Genomic DNA, 16,127 nt, shown 5'->3' on the forward strand with positions numbered 1-16,127 from the left:
CCAAGCTGTTTTGATGATGTAGCTTTATAGTAAAGTTGAAGTCTGGTATGTGATACACCAGCTTTGGTTTTTTTTTTTTGCTGAGGATTGTTCTGGCTATCTTGGACGTTTGTGTTTCCATATGAATTCCTGTGTTGTTTTTTCTAGGTCTGAGAAGAATGTTGCTGGTAATTTGATGGGTATTGCATTGAATTTGTAGATTGCCTTAGGTAAGATGGACATCTTCACAATGTCGATTCTTCCAATCCATGAGCATGGGATATTTTTCCACTTGTTCATGTCAGCTTTGATTTCTCTGAGCAATGTTTTGTAATTTTCATTGTAAAGGTCTTTCACGTCTCTGGTTAGGAAGATGCCAAGGTATTTCATTTTTTTGTGTGGCTATTGTGAATGGAATTGTGTTTTTTATTTGGCTTTCTGTTTGTTTATTGTTGGTGTAGAGAAATGCGATTGTTTTTTGTACATTTATTTTGTATCCTGAGACTTTGCCAAAGGCCTTTATCAATGTAAGGAGGCTTTTGACAGATTCTCTTGGATTTTAAAGGTACACAATCATATCATCTGCAAAGAGAGATAACTTGACTTCCTCTTTTCCTAGTTGAATACCTCTGATTGCCTCCTCTTCTGATTGCTCTAGCCAGGACTTTCAATACTATGTTGAAGAGGAGGGGTGAGAGTGGGCATCCTTGTCTAGTTCCAGTTTTCAGGGGAATTCGTTCCAATTTTTGTCCATTTAGGAGTATGCTAGCTGTGGGTTTCACGTAGATGGCTTTTACTATTTTGAGGTATGTTCACCGTATGCCTAGATGTTCAAGGGTTTTTATCAAGAAGTGGTGCTGGATCTTATCAAAAGTTTTTTCTGCTTCTAATGATATGATCATGTGGTTTTTGTTTTGACATCTGTTGATGTATTTAATTACATTTATGGTTTTACGAATGTTGAACCAGCCTTGCATCCCAGGAATGAAGCCTATTTGATCATGGTGGATGATTTTTGAGATGTATTGCTGAATCCGGTTTGCTAGGATCTTGTTGAGAATTTTAGTATCGTATCTATGTTCATCAAAGATATTGGCCTGTAGTTCTCTTTCTTTGTTGGATCTTTACTTGGCTTGGGTATCAATGTGATGTTGGCTTCGTAAAATGATTTGGGGAGAGTTCCATCTTTTTCAATCACCTGGAATACCTTCAGTAGGATTGGTATCAGCTCCTCCTTAAATGTCTTCTAGAATTCTGCTAGAAAACCATCTGGACCAGGGCTTTTTTTTGTAGGAAGTTTTCTTATTACATAATCGATTTCCTTGATTGTTATTGGTCTATTTAGGGTCTCAATTTCTTCTTGTTCCAACCTAGATAGGTTGTGTGATGTCAGAAAGTCCTCCATTTCCTTAAGGTTTTCAAGTTTGTTTCCATACAAGTGTACGTAGTAGTCTCTAATGATCTTTTGTATTTCTTCAGGGTCAGATGTGATTTCATCTTTTGTGTTTCTGATTGTGCTTATTTGTTTTTTTTCTTGTTTTTTCTTGGTCAGTCTAGCGAGGGGACCATCGATCTTGTTTATCCTTTCGAAGAACAAGCTTTTTGTTTCCTTGATTTTTTGTATTATCTTTTTGTCTTCTATGTCCTGGTTTTGGGCTTTTATTTTGGTGATCTGGATTCTTCTGCTGAAATTAGGGTTTTTGTGGTCTTGCTTTTCCAGCTTCTTTAGGTGGCTTCTTAGGTTGTGAATTTCTGTTCCTTCCATTTTCTTCATGTGTGTTTGTAGGGATATAAATTCCCCTCTTACTACAGCTTTCAGGGCATCCCAGAGATTTTGGTAAGATGTTTCTTCAGTTTCATTTGTTTCCAGGTATCTTCTGATCCCTGTTTTGATTTTGTCATTGACCCAGGAGTTGTTCAGCATCATGCTGTTTAGTGTCCATGTCTTTGTGGGTTTTGGGGGGACTTTGTTGGTGTCAACTTTTATTTTTATTCCACTGTCTTCCGAGAATGTGCTTGGTCGAATTTCGGTCCTTTTAAATTTGCTTATGCTTGATTTATAGCCGAGTATGTGGTCGATCTTAGAATATGTTCCATGTGGAGATGAGTAGAATGTGTATTCTGTGGTCTTTGGATTGAGTGTTCTGTAGGTACTAATTAAGTCCATTTGGTCCAAAGTCATATTGAGGTTCTGGATCTTCTTCCTGATTTTTTGTCCTGATCTGTCTAGGGTTGTGAGTGGGGTATTAAAGTCCCCAGTTATGATAGTGTTAAGAGTCAATATCTTTCTTTAGTTTTCCAAGAAGTTGCTTTATGAAAGTTGGCGCACCTATGTTGGGTGCATATATGTTTAGAATAGATATTTCTTGTTGATGGATTGAGCCTTTTATCATTATGTAGTGGCCTTCTGTATCTTTTTTGATTTTTAATAGCTTGAAGGGTATTTTGTCTGGAATTAAGATCGCTACTCCTCCTATCTTTTGTATTCCATTCACCTGAAAGTTTGTTTCCCATCCTCTTACTTTGAGTCTGTGGGTATCCTTTCTAGTGAGGTGAGTCTCTTGAAGGCAGTAGATTGTTGTCTGATGATATTTTATCCATTTTGCTATTCTATGTCTTTTCAGTGGTGCATTTAGTCTGTTCACATTTAGGCTAATAATTGAAATGCAAGAGTTGATCCCTGTCATAAGGTTCTTACAGAGTTGTTCCTGTTTGTTTGTTGTCTTTCTTTGGATTTTGGAGTTGGTTCATGTGTGTTTTTAATCTTTTGCCTGTACTCTTGTGAAGAATCCTGTTGTTCTTTTTTCTTTTTCTTATGTGTTCAGTACTTTCTTAAGTGTTTCTTGTAGAAGTGGTCTGGTGGCAGCGTAGGTTCTTAGGGATTGGATATCTGGAAAAGATTTCAATTCTCCCTCACTAATGAAGCTTAGTTTGGCTGGGTAGGTTATTCTTGGTTGAAATTGTTTCTCTTTTAGAACTTTGAAGATAGGGCTCCAGGCTCTCCTGGCCTGAAGGGTTTCTGTGGATAAATCTACTGCTACTCTAATTGGTTTTCCCTGGTAGGTAGTCTGGCCTTTTTCTCTTGCTGCCTTTAGGATTTTTCCTTTTATAGCTACTTTGTTTAGGCGAATTATTATGTGTCTGGGAGTTGGTCTTCTCATTTGTTGTCTTGCAGGGGTTCTCTGAATCTCTTGTGTTTGGATTTTTTCATTGTTAATGAGATGAGGGAAGTTTTCTTGAATGATTTCATGAAATGTTTGTTCTAGTGTGGCTTCTGTTTCTCTCTCTGCCTCAGGAAGCCCAGTTTCTCTTAGTTTTGGTCTCTTGAAGTGATCATTCATCTCTTGCAGGTTTTGTTCTGTCTTTTTGAGCTTCTTTTCTATGCTTTTGACAGTTTGGATTAGTTCTGTGTTGTGGTCTTCGAGCTCTGAGATTCGTTCTTCGGCTTGGCTGATTCTGCTTTCCATGCTTATTAGTCTGTTGTTCATTTCCATCACAGTATTCTTTACTGCTGTCATTTCTGACATCAGCTCCTTCCTATTTTCCTCTTGTCTCTCCTCAATTTTTTTAATTCTCTCCATTAATGTCTTGATGTCTGGGTTTGTTGCATGAAACCAGTCATTTTGGGGGCTCTTCATTGTTTGTGTTCCAGAATCTGTTTTCTCAGTGTCTGATTTCCCAGGGGTCTGTGTGAGACCTATATTCTTCTTTTGGTTTTTCTTCATTTGTGCGGGTTTTCCCCCTCCCTACTTTTTCCTTCCCTCCACGTCACCGTCTTCTTTAATTCTGTTATTCAGGGGTAAAGGGATTGGTTTTGCTTCTGTTTGTTCAATCTCCTATTCTTTATGTATGCCCTCTTACTTTGTTCAATTCTGGAGTTGCACTGAAGGTTGGAGGTGATCCTTTGTGCAGTTTTGAGATTTACTTAAGGGGGGAGCTGTGATTCAAAGTCTATCTGCAGGTCCTGGTTTTCGCTGACAGGTGTGTGGATAATGTGGAGCCCACTTCCCACTGCCCTGGAATCTGTCCGTGCAGTGGGGCTGTACGTTTAGTCCCTGAAATAAAATGTGGTTAGCAGAGGGGAGAGAATGGAGCAGATAGTGGGTTGAAGAGAGGAGTGGAGAGATAGAGGAGTAAGGGGGGGAACAAACGAGTGTGCCAACAAATAGAGAGAGAGGCCTATACTGAAACAGATAAAAACAATAGACCACAGCTACAGACGAACCGACTCTCATACAAAAAATAAAAAATAAAAATAAAACATATAGTGATGCTAACATACAAGCTAACCGACCACCTTATTAGTGTGCTGTTCCTCTATACAAAGATATGGTTTATAGAGAGAAGAAAAGGAAAAGGAAAGAATAAAAAAGGGAACAATACAGTAGGAGTAGAATTAAGTAATTAAAGTAATAGAATCAATGAAGCACACTCTGAGACATTTCGTTTAAGTCCAATGTCCTTTCAGGTCTGATTTCTAGTTTTCTTTTCAAGCTGGTAAATTAGTTTGCAGTTAGGGTCAGTTGCCCCTGGTCTGCTGTGAAGGACAGTTCAGATTCCCCTCCGTTCAGCACTCTGGTATATGTCTTTATCAAGCTTGTTTCGCCCATTTCGGTGTTGTTACCTTGGATCACCAGCAGGTGGTGCTATCTCAGCTGCTCGCCCCAGAGGGGGTGGGGCCAGACAGGAACAAAATGGCTGCCTGTCTCAGGGCAGACAACAGGAGACACAGGGTGGGCGGTCAGTATTTCTAGGTCGCAGCAAAGGTGGCAGCGATCCCAGCAGATCTTCCCTGAAGTGGCTTGAAGTGGTTCGCCTCTGGCCTGGGTGGTATGATGTGCTACTGCTGTCACGCTGGCCGTGGCAGCCGCAGCGGTGGGGGGGTTGGCTGCGGCGGCGACGGTGGCACCGTTTGCGCCGCAGTGACTGTCCAGTCCATCGTGATGCCGCAGTGGTGGCAACAGCCGTGCTCCTTATGAAGAGCAGGCTGCGTTGCTGGGGTCCATAGCCCCCCGGGGGCGAGAGTCAGAGACCCACTGCAGATCTCCTTTGCAGAGGGCTTCATAGACTGCTTTGCCCCGTCGCCATCTTGCCGCTTCCCCCCAGCAGATAAAAATTTACTCAATCACTAAAAGAATTACTTTGGTGCTTTACCTTAAAATGATATGTACTTAAGCTTTGCATGATACAACCAAATGATTATATTTTAGTAATCATATAGCATTCTTCTTACCTGTATATGTGAAGATAAAGCTGGTGCAAGGTACAGCAAGAATCAGAAAGGAAAGGAAGAAATTCCTAAAATAAAATAATTGTATTTTCATTCTTTGCATACAACATGATTTTTAAATGCACATCCTCTCATAAAGGCATGCAAAATAAAATAAAATCCTGGAAGTGCCCCATTTAAAAACAAGACTCTTACAAGAGAATGAGAAGGCAGATGAGGCAAGTAAGCTTCATTGGTCTCTGTAACCAATGTCTAAACCTTTAAAACTGTGTCATAATTTTAAGGAGGCCTCCATATTTGGGAGTCATCAGATACAGTAAAAGTTACTGGTAACTAAAGAAGAGCTAAACTGCCAAAGCAGATTATCTGAACAGCAGAGAATGCTTATAGCAGCCAGTAAAAGAAACATTATTAGCAATAGATATAGGTGATTTTTTTCAAAACTACTGGCCATTTGAATTTGTTTTTGACTTTGTCTTTCAACTTTCTGTGGAACAATAAAGATCTCCAATGACTGTTTATTAATATAGTCAGAATTCTATGGCTGGCACACTGGCTACTCACATCTTGTTTAGTGTGATGCCATTTATAGCAGTTGGTTCCTGCTGCTTCTTACCCTGAGCTCCCTGCAGCTTGCAGGATGTGTATTCCAGTGGCAGAGATATATTGTGGAAAGTGCACCAAGAGTACTTCATTGGTATTTACCCATCTGATATTTGCTCAGTGTGTAGGAAGCCAAATTATCCTTAATTACATCAAAATATCAATTTTTTTCTATCAGGAGAATTTTTAAAATCTTACTTGCTATGTTTTATAATATTAAAAAAACTATTTTTTTTACTTTTTTTTTTTAAATAGAGACAAGGTCTCACTAGGTTGCCCAGACTGATTTTGAACACCTGGATTCAAGCAAACCTCTTCCCTTGACCTCCCAATTGCTGGGATTACAGGCAAGCGCCACTGCACCCATCCCTATTTCTTTTACTTTCTGAGAGACAGTCTAATGATGATGGAGAAATCATACCTGTATTTGAATCCCAATCTTACTGGTTGCTAATTATATAACCTGATCAAGTTATATGCTACCTGAACTTTAGCTTTCTATTTTGTGAAATGGAGATAATATATAAGTTATTTTAGAGGACTAAAATTAAATAAAGAAATGTATATAAAGTCTTACCTTAGTGTAGTGCAAAAGGGAATTGGCAAAGAAACGACACAATTTGAGGGTTTTCTGAAATAATCTGTAGTCAGCATTATCCTGGCCCAAAAAAGGAAATGAGAAAGTAAGATAAATAAGAAAAGAACATGAAATTAGCTAATATAAGCTAATGAGATGATATTTTTTAAGAAGACCTCTTAAACCCCAGAATATAAAATTTATCCAAGAAAAAAATAATTCTTCTCTGAATTGTTGTTAGGAGCAATACAAATAACAAATGGAGACAGAAGCATTTCATATAATTAAATTACTGAAAAGAAAAATCTTAACCTGTCATAGCAAAAGAAGTGATCCTTCTTGGTTGATCTGAAAGTAAGAAATACTTTATTGTTTTTTGTTCCAGGGGGATCAATTAAACAGAGGTCAAGAGAGAAAGATCTGACAAATTAATAAAAGAACAATGTATAAAACAGGTAAAAGACATAAAAAGGCAGTTCACAAAAAAGAAGAAAACAACTGTCAATAAACTAATACTGAAAAAATCCAAATTACAACCTAATTGTGTATCTTTTGGGAGGGGAAAGAATTGAGGGCTACTTCATTGGCAAAAATTAAGACTAATAATGTCCCCGAGCAGGTAAGGAAATAGAGTAACAAGTAAGTTATTTTACCATTGGTAGAAGCATACAAGAATACAGTCTTTACATTATTATTAAAAGTTAATGTGTACAACTCCTTGATCAAATTCCATTTCTGGAAATACACCCTTAGAAATATTAGCATAGGAATGCAATACAACATGTTTTGTATAATGAAGACTGAATGAAGCAAGTGTTCCTCAAGTAGAGAACAGTTAAAAACAGTTGACCCTTGAGCAATGAGGAGGTTAAGGGTACCGAACCCTGTGTAGTAAAAAATTCAAAACTTAACTACTAATAGCATACCGCAGACCTTACAGATAACATAAACAGTTGCCTAACATATTTTGTATGTTTTGTGTATTATAAACTGTATTCTTACAATAAACTAGAGAAATAAAACTTTATTATGAAAATCATAAAAGAAAATACATCTACAGTACTGTTTACATTGTCTGCTTATAAGATGAATCATCTGTCTGAAATAGCGACAACTGCAGCTGTAGACCTTACTCTACAATATGTATCAAACCATTCAAATTTTCTTGTACAGTCATGACTTTTCTCTGCTTCTTAGGAGCACTTCCAGCATCACTAGTAGCAAATCATGTGGGTCGCACAGTGTTATTCAAGGTTTACGGTATTGCACTAAGTATGATGAAAAATATGAAGGAACATCAAGAGATCACTTTTTATTACAATAAGCAATTTACTGGAGGGACAAACTGCTCAAGCAGAGATAATTAACATCCCACACATTGCTGGGAGATGTTGCAACAGCTCTGTAACATCTCCCAGCAATAACAACTGGAGATGACTACAAAATTATCACAGTAGCATTGTATGTTTTAGTTAATTTTATGCAGTTGTGATTTAATTCTGCATCTTTATGCTTGCTTACATTTCCCTCTCAACTGCGATTGGTACCATGAATGGTCCATGTCTATGTGCTAAATTTTGATATAATTTTAATTTTTCATAATAGATTTGTGTTTATTTTATGGCAGTAAATGATGAAATTGACTAGTATCTACATATATTCCATTCATTCATGACATATCTAACTTTTTCTAAATGTTTTCTATATTTCTAGGCCATACTACTCTTCTGCAAGTTTTTTCAAATTGTCACATATCTCCAAAATATTTTCCATTATACTTACTGAAAAACATCTACTTATAAGTAGACTTCTGCAATTCAAAACTGTTATTCAAGGATCAACTATAAATTTACAGTATACAGTATATTCATAAACTGTAATATCACATAGCTATTTAAAAAATCAGGTAGATACACTTTCCTGGACACAGAAAGCCCTAAGATAAACTTAAGTAAAAAAAAAAAAAAAATCAGGTTTCAAACAACATGTATATAATGTGAAAACTGATCATACAAATTGGGTTATTCTTGTCATACTCAACTAAAACAGAATCAAGAGACCAGGGGCGAAAGCACTCACAGCACATAACATTGTTCCAAAATGTAATTCTCTGCTAGCTTGGCTGCTGAAATTGCCTGCTGTAACCCTCACCAGTTTTATCTTAGGACTGCTGAAACAACCTGCTATATCTCTACAACTAGTTTTACCCGCTGTGGTCACTCACCAATCAGAGCTTGCCAGCTTTCCAAAACCTTACTAGTGTCAATGAACTTGGTTGAAGAGCAATACATAGCATTTCTCCTTCTTATAAAACCTGTAACCTTCTCTTTGTTCTTTGGACATAGTGAAGATTAGTCAGTCTGCATATATGCCCTGAATTGCAATTTTCTTCTCAAATAAAATATTTTAACTTCAGAGATTTGTCTCTGTGTTTTATTTGACTCTGATGATAACATAATCACCCAGGCTGTAGTACAGTGGCACAATCATGGCTTAGCACAGCCTCAAACTCTTAGGCTCAAGCAATCCTCCTGCCTCAGTCTCCCAAATTGCTAGGAGTACAGGCTTGGGTCATTGTGCCAGCCTATTTTTAAATGTGTTATATGTTAATATTTGCTATCACAAACATGAGCCACCACGCCGAGCTAATTTGTTGATGTTTTGTAGAGATGAGGTCTCACTATGTTGCCTGGCCCCATTTTGAACTCCTGGGCTCAAACAATACTCCTGCCTACGCCTCCCAAAGTGCTAGGATTACAGGCTTGAGACACTGTGCTCAATCTATTTTTAAATGTTTTATATTAATATTTGCTCCATACCCCACCCCCAAAATAAATCAAAACCTTTCCTGTGGCTCCCTCTGGTACATAAAAGTTGGATTTCACTTTCCATGTTTGTGTAATGTATGAGAGTTTTCCGATTAGGTATTACATTTGTATGCTGATAAAACAGTGGACATGCCAATAGCCATGCGTATACAGGTAGGGCTGTGGAGTCACTCTGCTGGATTTGAGCCCTGGCCCTAGCATAACTACTGTGTGATCTTGGGAAAATTACTTAATCTCTCTGTAGCCCAGTTTCCTATCTACAGCAGGGAGAATACTAGGATTATTAAGATATTTAAACAGTGTCTGACACTTAAGCAAACTTAGCTCCATAAATACTGGTTGTTCTACCACCCAAATTTATAGTATACACTATAAACCAAGGAGCTTTAAATAGTGCCATAAAATTAAGCCAAATTGATAAGTTGTCTTTAATTTTGAGGATTACTTAATAATGAAAATAACGCATCTTAACTTTAATGTTAATTTTGTTTGATTTCTTTTCCAATGTAGCAAAACCTTAATTCAATCCAATCAAAACAGAATTGGATGGTCTACTAATTGAATATGACCTTTCATTGAGACTTTTATTAAAAATATTTGAAAAATAGCCGGGCGTGGTAGTGCGCGCCTGTAGTTCCAGCTACTTGGAAGGCTGAGGCAGAAGGATCGCCTGAGCCAAGCAGGTCGAGGCTGTGGTGGCTGGGGGCGGCCACTGCACTCCAGTCTGGGCAACAGAGTGAGACTCTAACTCAAAAAAAAAATTTGAAAATAGTCAATTTTCCTCAGCATATATAGGGTAGATGAAACTTTTCTTTGATAACTATGAAAATGAACCCTTATATAGTACCATGCATATGTAAAAGCAGAGATTAAAGATGAATCTACACTGAACTTACAATAAATTTTATTCAGCATAAATGTCATATCACCATAAGAAGCCTTTCCTGACTTTAAGATTGGGTACCCAACCCTCCAAAGATCACACTGTTCTATAATTAAATGATTATCTGTCTCCCAAGCTAGACTCTAAGTTGCTGAGGGCAGAGAATGTCACTAACTTAGCACTGAGTACATTTCCTGGCAAAGAATCAACACTCTGGAAATGCCTATTATATGAATTAATGAATGGTGACACATAACATCAGTTTGCTTACATTAAATTTTTCTCTCATTCAAGGGGAAATTATTCAAGATTTGGTGGAGGGCTCTAGTTTTACTTCATTACTAAGTAGCACACCATTACTTAAAACTAGAGCTTTTATTTTGACATCTTCAAAAAGCAAGTGAGTAACACAGACACACTAACAGTCACATTTCATTCAACTGTTGTGTATCCCAACACCAGCAAAGAAGGAGTAGGTAATATAAGCGAGAAAGACTATTTTTACATGTTTAAAAGCACTCTTTCTTTCTCTCTTCCTCCCCGCCACCCCATCTCTCTCTCTCTGTATCTCTCTCTCTCTCTGTAGCCAGAACTACAGGGGCAAGCTACCATGCCTGGCTAATTTATTTATTTATTTACTGTAGAGACGAGGTCTTGCCAAGTTGCCTGGGCTGGTCTCAAACCTGCAGGCTCAGGCAACCCACTTGTCTTGACCTCTCAAAGTACTGGGATTACAGGCTGAGCCACCGAGCCCAGCCTCTTGCTTACTTTAAATAAAATAAAAGCTTGGCACGGTGGCTCACATTTGTGATCCCAGTACTTTGGGAAATGGAGGCAAGAGGATTGCCTGAGCCCAGAGGTTCAAGACCAGTCTGGGCAGCTTGGTAAGACCTTGTCTCTACAATAAAAAAAAAAAAATAGCTGGGGATGGTGGCACACACCTATGGTTCCAGTTACTTGGAAGGCTGAAGCAGAAGGATAGCCTGAGTCCACAGGTCGAGGCTGTGGCAGCCATGAAGATGCCACTACACTCCAGCCTGGGCAACAGAGTGAGACTCCAACTCAAAACAAAAATTAATTTAAATACCGATAAAATCTAAATGTAACAGGCAGTAAATCTAAATGTTGCGATGAATATAACAGTATATCTTTATTTTCTGAATAATACAAATTTCTAAAAGCATTATGTAAACAAAAGTAGAAATCACAGTGGAAATTAAATTATATCTAATATAAATTATATCTAATACAAATCAATGTTTTCCTATATTTATAAAAAAACTAAATAGTGGCTATAAAACTATATGGTTAAAAAACTGTATGTTAAATATTTCCTTCTTGAAACCAATTTCAAGACTTAATAGAGACTATTTTATCAATTTTCAGGGTTGTAAAGGGTCTGAACCGTGTCCCTCCTCCCCCCCAAAAAATCTGTTGAAGTCCTAACCCCCAATACTTCAGAATGTGACATTATTTGAAAATAGGGCGATTATAGACATAATTAATTAAGCTAAGGTCATCGTAGAGTAAGGTGTGCCCTTACCCAATGTGACTGGTATTCTTATAACAAGATGATGTGAAGACACAGGGAGAGAACACCATGTGGAGTTATAAAGTTGCAAGCCAAGGAATGCCAAGGACTGACAGCCACACCAGAAGTGAAGGGAATCATGTAAAACAGATTCTCCCCTAGAGCCTTGAAGACATGGCCTTATCGACACGTTGTGAATTGCTGTCTCTAGAAATGGGAGAGAATACATTTTTGTTGTTTTAAACCACCCGTTCATGGTAATTTGTTATGGCATCCCCAGGAAACTAATACAAGGAATGATACATCCATATGCTTCCATAAATAGTATGCTTTTAATTAAATATAATGGTTTTATTCTGACATTTTTAAGCAAAATGTTATAGTTTGAATGTTGATATTCCTCAAAATCCAAAGGTTGGAACCTAATACCCAATGTGACTAGTATTAAGAGGTGGGGCTTTTTGAGAAGTGGAATTAGTGCCCTCAGAGCTGTCTTGTCTGTTTTACAAGTGAGGATGCAGCAAAAAGGCAACATCTTTGAAGCAGACAACAAGCCCTCACCAGACACGGAATCTCTGATACCTTGATCTTGGACCTCTCAGCCTCCAGAACTGTGAAAAATAAGCTTTTATTACTCATAAATTAACCAGTTTAAAAAATTTGGTTGTAGAAGCCTGAATGGAACAAACACAAAGTGAAAACTGCTTGGAAAACTTTAATATCGTAGTTTGATTCCTATATATTAATAATGAACAGTAGAGGGCACTGCTGTTCAGAATTCAGAATTAAGAAAGGACAAATTATACAGTTCATCTCAAAGCTCCATTTTGGGCAATGGACAGTAAGCAGAACTGGTCACTTTTATCAGTCCCAAATTTGTACAAATGAGTAGAAATATAATTTTCCTGGACAGTTAGGAGATTTTACAATTTAAATTCTCTGATTTTCATACCCTAGCAGTTTCTATAAGCTGAACTAATATACTTTATGTACAAATAGCTAGCCACCCTGGTTAGGCATCCCCTAACTTTCCTTTCTCCTGCCACTGTAGACTATACTGTTGATTAGGCTTTCCTTGTCTTACTCCTGTCTAGGAATGTCTTCTAATTTTACTCTCCCAGTACTAAATTGAAAAAGGAGGAGAATAGGGTTGAAAATACAGATCTGTAGGATGAAAGTAAAGAAGAAAATACGCTTCCTGCCATTGACACAGGACATCCAACCAAACTTCTTTTAGCAAGGTGAGAGGACTCAGAAACGGTGTATAAATGAAGGGGAGAGAAAAAAGAAAATGGAAAAAAGAAGAAGGGATATAAAGAGAGAGTAGAGAAGATAGAGAAGCAAGAAAAAGAAATATTTAAAATATTAAAACTTTAAAAAAATCTTGCTGAACCGTACAAGGGGAGCTATTTAAAATATGCTTAAAAAATAAATAAAAGAGAAGCAAGAAAAAGGTTAGCCCCTTTCTAAAGCTACTCCTCACTTCCTTCTTACAAACTTCAGAAGTCCTTTTCAAAGTGCTACCCACCTCTAGGGTCTGTCCTTCCAGCTCATTCCTGATCCAGGAATTGCTATCAGTTTTAGGACTTGGACGAATCCCTACACCTTCACTCCAACAGCTACTTGGTAGGGAACAGAAGTTAGAAAGAAATTTCCTGTATCAGCCTGTAGATCTATAATAGAAGCTATGTTATCTCTACTCTAGGAAGAAATATTCATTTTCCCATTAACTATCACATATAACTGTTAAGTCCTAAATACTATTAATACTATGATTCAAGGCTATTATGAGTTCAATAATATTCGAGGCCTAGTCTAAGAACAAAAGTTACCATGTATAACATTGTTGTAGGAAAATGAGTTATAACTCTCCAAAGTCATATTACAAATTTTTAGAATACTATCTGTTTCATAAGTGTGATGCCAACTCAACACGACAACTTTTTGAAATCAAAATAAACATAGCCAAGCTCAGTAGCTCACACCTGTGATCCCAAAACTTTGGGAGGCCAAGATGGGAGGACTGCTTGAGGCTAGGAGTTTGAGACCAACCTGGGCAACATAGCAAGACCCTATCTCTACAAAAAAAATAAAAAGTAAAAAATAGCTAGGCATGGTGGTGTGCACCTGTAGTCCTCAGCTACACAGGAGGCTGAGGCAAAAGGATTACTCGGGTACAGGAAATTGAGGCTGCAGTAGCTACGACTGTGCCACTGCACTCTAGCCTTGGCAACAGAAAGGGAATGCAACCTCCAAAAACATAAATAAAAATTTTAAATGAATAATAAACACAAGCATATACCAACTTCAAAAGACTGACACATGCACATATATACATAAGCACAGTACCCATAAAGGTTTCAATGCATTGGTAAAGACAGAAAAGCTAACTGTGGCCATATCAAGAACACCTTAATATGGGACAAAGGAATTAGATTTTTATTTTAGAGCAGAAAATAATAAAATAATTCCTTGATCAAGCAGTTAGAATGTAAAGAAGGGGACAGGTAGACTCTAGAGGTAATAAGAACAGTGAAGAGCTTAATGCAATGATCTAAGTGAAAAGTAATTGTGGGCAAGTAAATAATACCACATATCCCAAACTACCCAAAATGAAATAAATTAAAATTCCCTTAAATAGACTGAGACATTTAAGTGAGATTTAGCAACTGCCAAAAAAAAAAAAAATAAAGGTTGCTGTTTAAAGTGCTATTAGGCCATATTACCTGTGCATCTGACTGTGTCATCTGCCCAGCTAACTGTAAACAAGATTGGAAGGAGAAAAGAATGTCTTCACACAAGCTAGTAATTATATCTTTGTGTTTCAAATGGCTCTTTATAACAGACTGGTGCTTAAGGCTTTGCCTAAATAAACAAAAAGAAAAGAATACAATCACCACAAAACACACCAAGTAATTAGGGCCACAAAAATATCTGCCCTATAGAACATTTCAAAAAAATCACAATGCATCATATATATTAGGCATGGTATAGCCAAGATGTGCCAACTTTACCTCTGAAGCAGGTATATTTGTTTAAATACGTTGCTAATTTTTTATTTCTCTGTGTAAAATATTAATGGCATTCTTACTGTGTTACTGGGGATAAAAAGGTCAATCAAACAGACATAATCTCTGCCCTATCTGCGTAGAATTTATGGTCTAGCATGAGATAGAGTACTATATATTTGTAAGAACTGATTAACTATGGCTGTGATAAATGCTAAGATGAAAACGTCTAAGGTGCTACAATACAGAAACTTAATTTCACTTATAACATTTATAACTGAGAGCTGAAAGATAAGCAGGAGTTAGCAAAGTGCAAAATAAGGGAGGAAAGCATCCTAGGCAAAGGGAAAAGCCATGAAAAAAAGGCTCTGGGACAGGAGAGTCTGGTATGTTTGTGGAACCAAGAGCAGGGCAAGAACAACGTAAGATAGGACAGTGAAGGATGCAGAGACCAAAGAGGATTAGCTTGCTACTCTTAGTTAAATGGAATAGATTTTAAGCAGTAGAGTGGCATGATCAGATTTACTTTTTTAAAAGAGCACTTTAAATGCTGGTTAGAAAGTGAATTGGAAGGGGGCAAGAGTGGAAAATATTCAATGATGACAATAATGATGTGGCTAACTCATTGAGCACTCACTATGTGTCATGCACAGTCCTAAGCACTTCACAGTGATTAACTTAATTCTCACTATAACCTTATCAAGAAGGTGCTATTGTTATTATTATTTCCATTTTCAGACAAGCAAACTAAAGTTAAGAGAATTAACCAAATTGCCCAAGGGCTCAGGAGTAAATGATTTCAGAAGTGATCTGAGCACATGCAGTGTGACTCCAAGATGACTCTTAACCACTAAACTACTTGTTGGCAACTTAATGTCCTGGTGGTGCAACAAAAGCACCTAAGTGTTACACTGACCTTTAAAGTAGAGGCTCTAAACCATCTCTACATCTCAATAGTATTTCCTACTCCCACTAAGAAGCTGGTGAATGCTATGGATATTCTCCCTAGTGATCCTTCATAATGTTCCAGATTTCAGAAAGTTAAAATTATAAATGGAATTAAGTTTGAACAACTTAAAAGTACATAATGAAAGAACCACATTCAGCTCTAATTAGTTACCAATTTATCTAAGCCTAAAAATAGAATACTTGATAGTCGGTTAAACAGTAGCAGCACCAAGCTAGTGTTTAAGTCTAGTACGACCCATGGCCCATTGTTTCAGAAGTACCAGCTAACTATGTGGAACTTAAACATTTTTTTTTAGAGACAGCAAGGTAAAATAGTTCAATTTGGTTTGGGAGCTACATGTAGAACATCTGAATTATCAGACAACAGTGTCAGTGAACATTACACATATTCACAAAGAAAATTCATCTATAATTAAGACTGGGGAATATGGAAAACATAAAAAGTAAAACTAACAAACATACTTACTTAATTATAAACTTCCAAGTATTGGCATGAAAAGCATGGTCCATACTGGAAAT

General features: G+C 37.3%; 1 protein-coding gene across 1 annotated transcript in view; it reads right to left on the reverse strand.

Moving 5' to 3' along the window:
* LOC103265606 (uncharacterized protein C1orf112-like) overlaps window positions 1-16,127 on the reverse strand; it is a gene marked incomplete at its 3' end in the record, with an annotated part of 31,432 nt that extends 15,305 nt beyond the window's left edge. Inside the window, exons 1-3 of the mRNA XM_021715127.1 lie at window positions 16,075-16,127; window positions 6,390-6,470; window positions 5,213-5,277 (exon numbers count right to left, since the gene is read on the reverse strand). The remainder of the gene's footprint in view (window positions 1-5,212; window positions 5,278-6,389; window positions 6,471-16,074) is intronic.

This window comes from Carlito syrichta, unplaced genomic scaffold (assembly GCF_000164805.1).
Source record: "Carlito syrichta isolate Samal-C Ts95f unplaced genomic scaffold, Tarsius_syrichta-2.0.1 Scaffold306693, whole genome shotgun sequence".
Taxonomy (NCBI): Eukaryota; Metazoa; Chordata; class Mammalia; order Primates; family Tarsiidae; genus Carlito; species Carlito syrichta.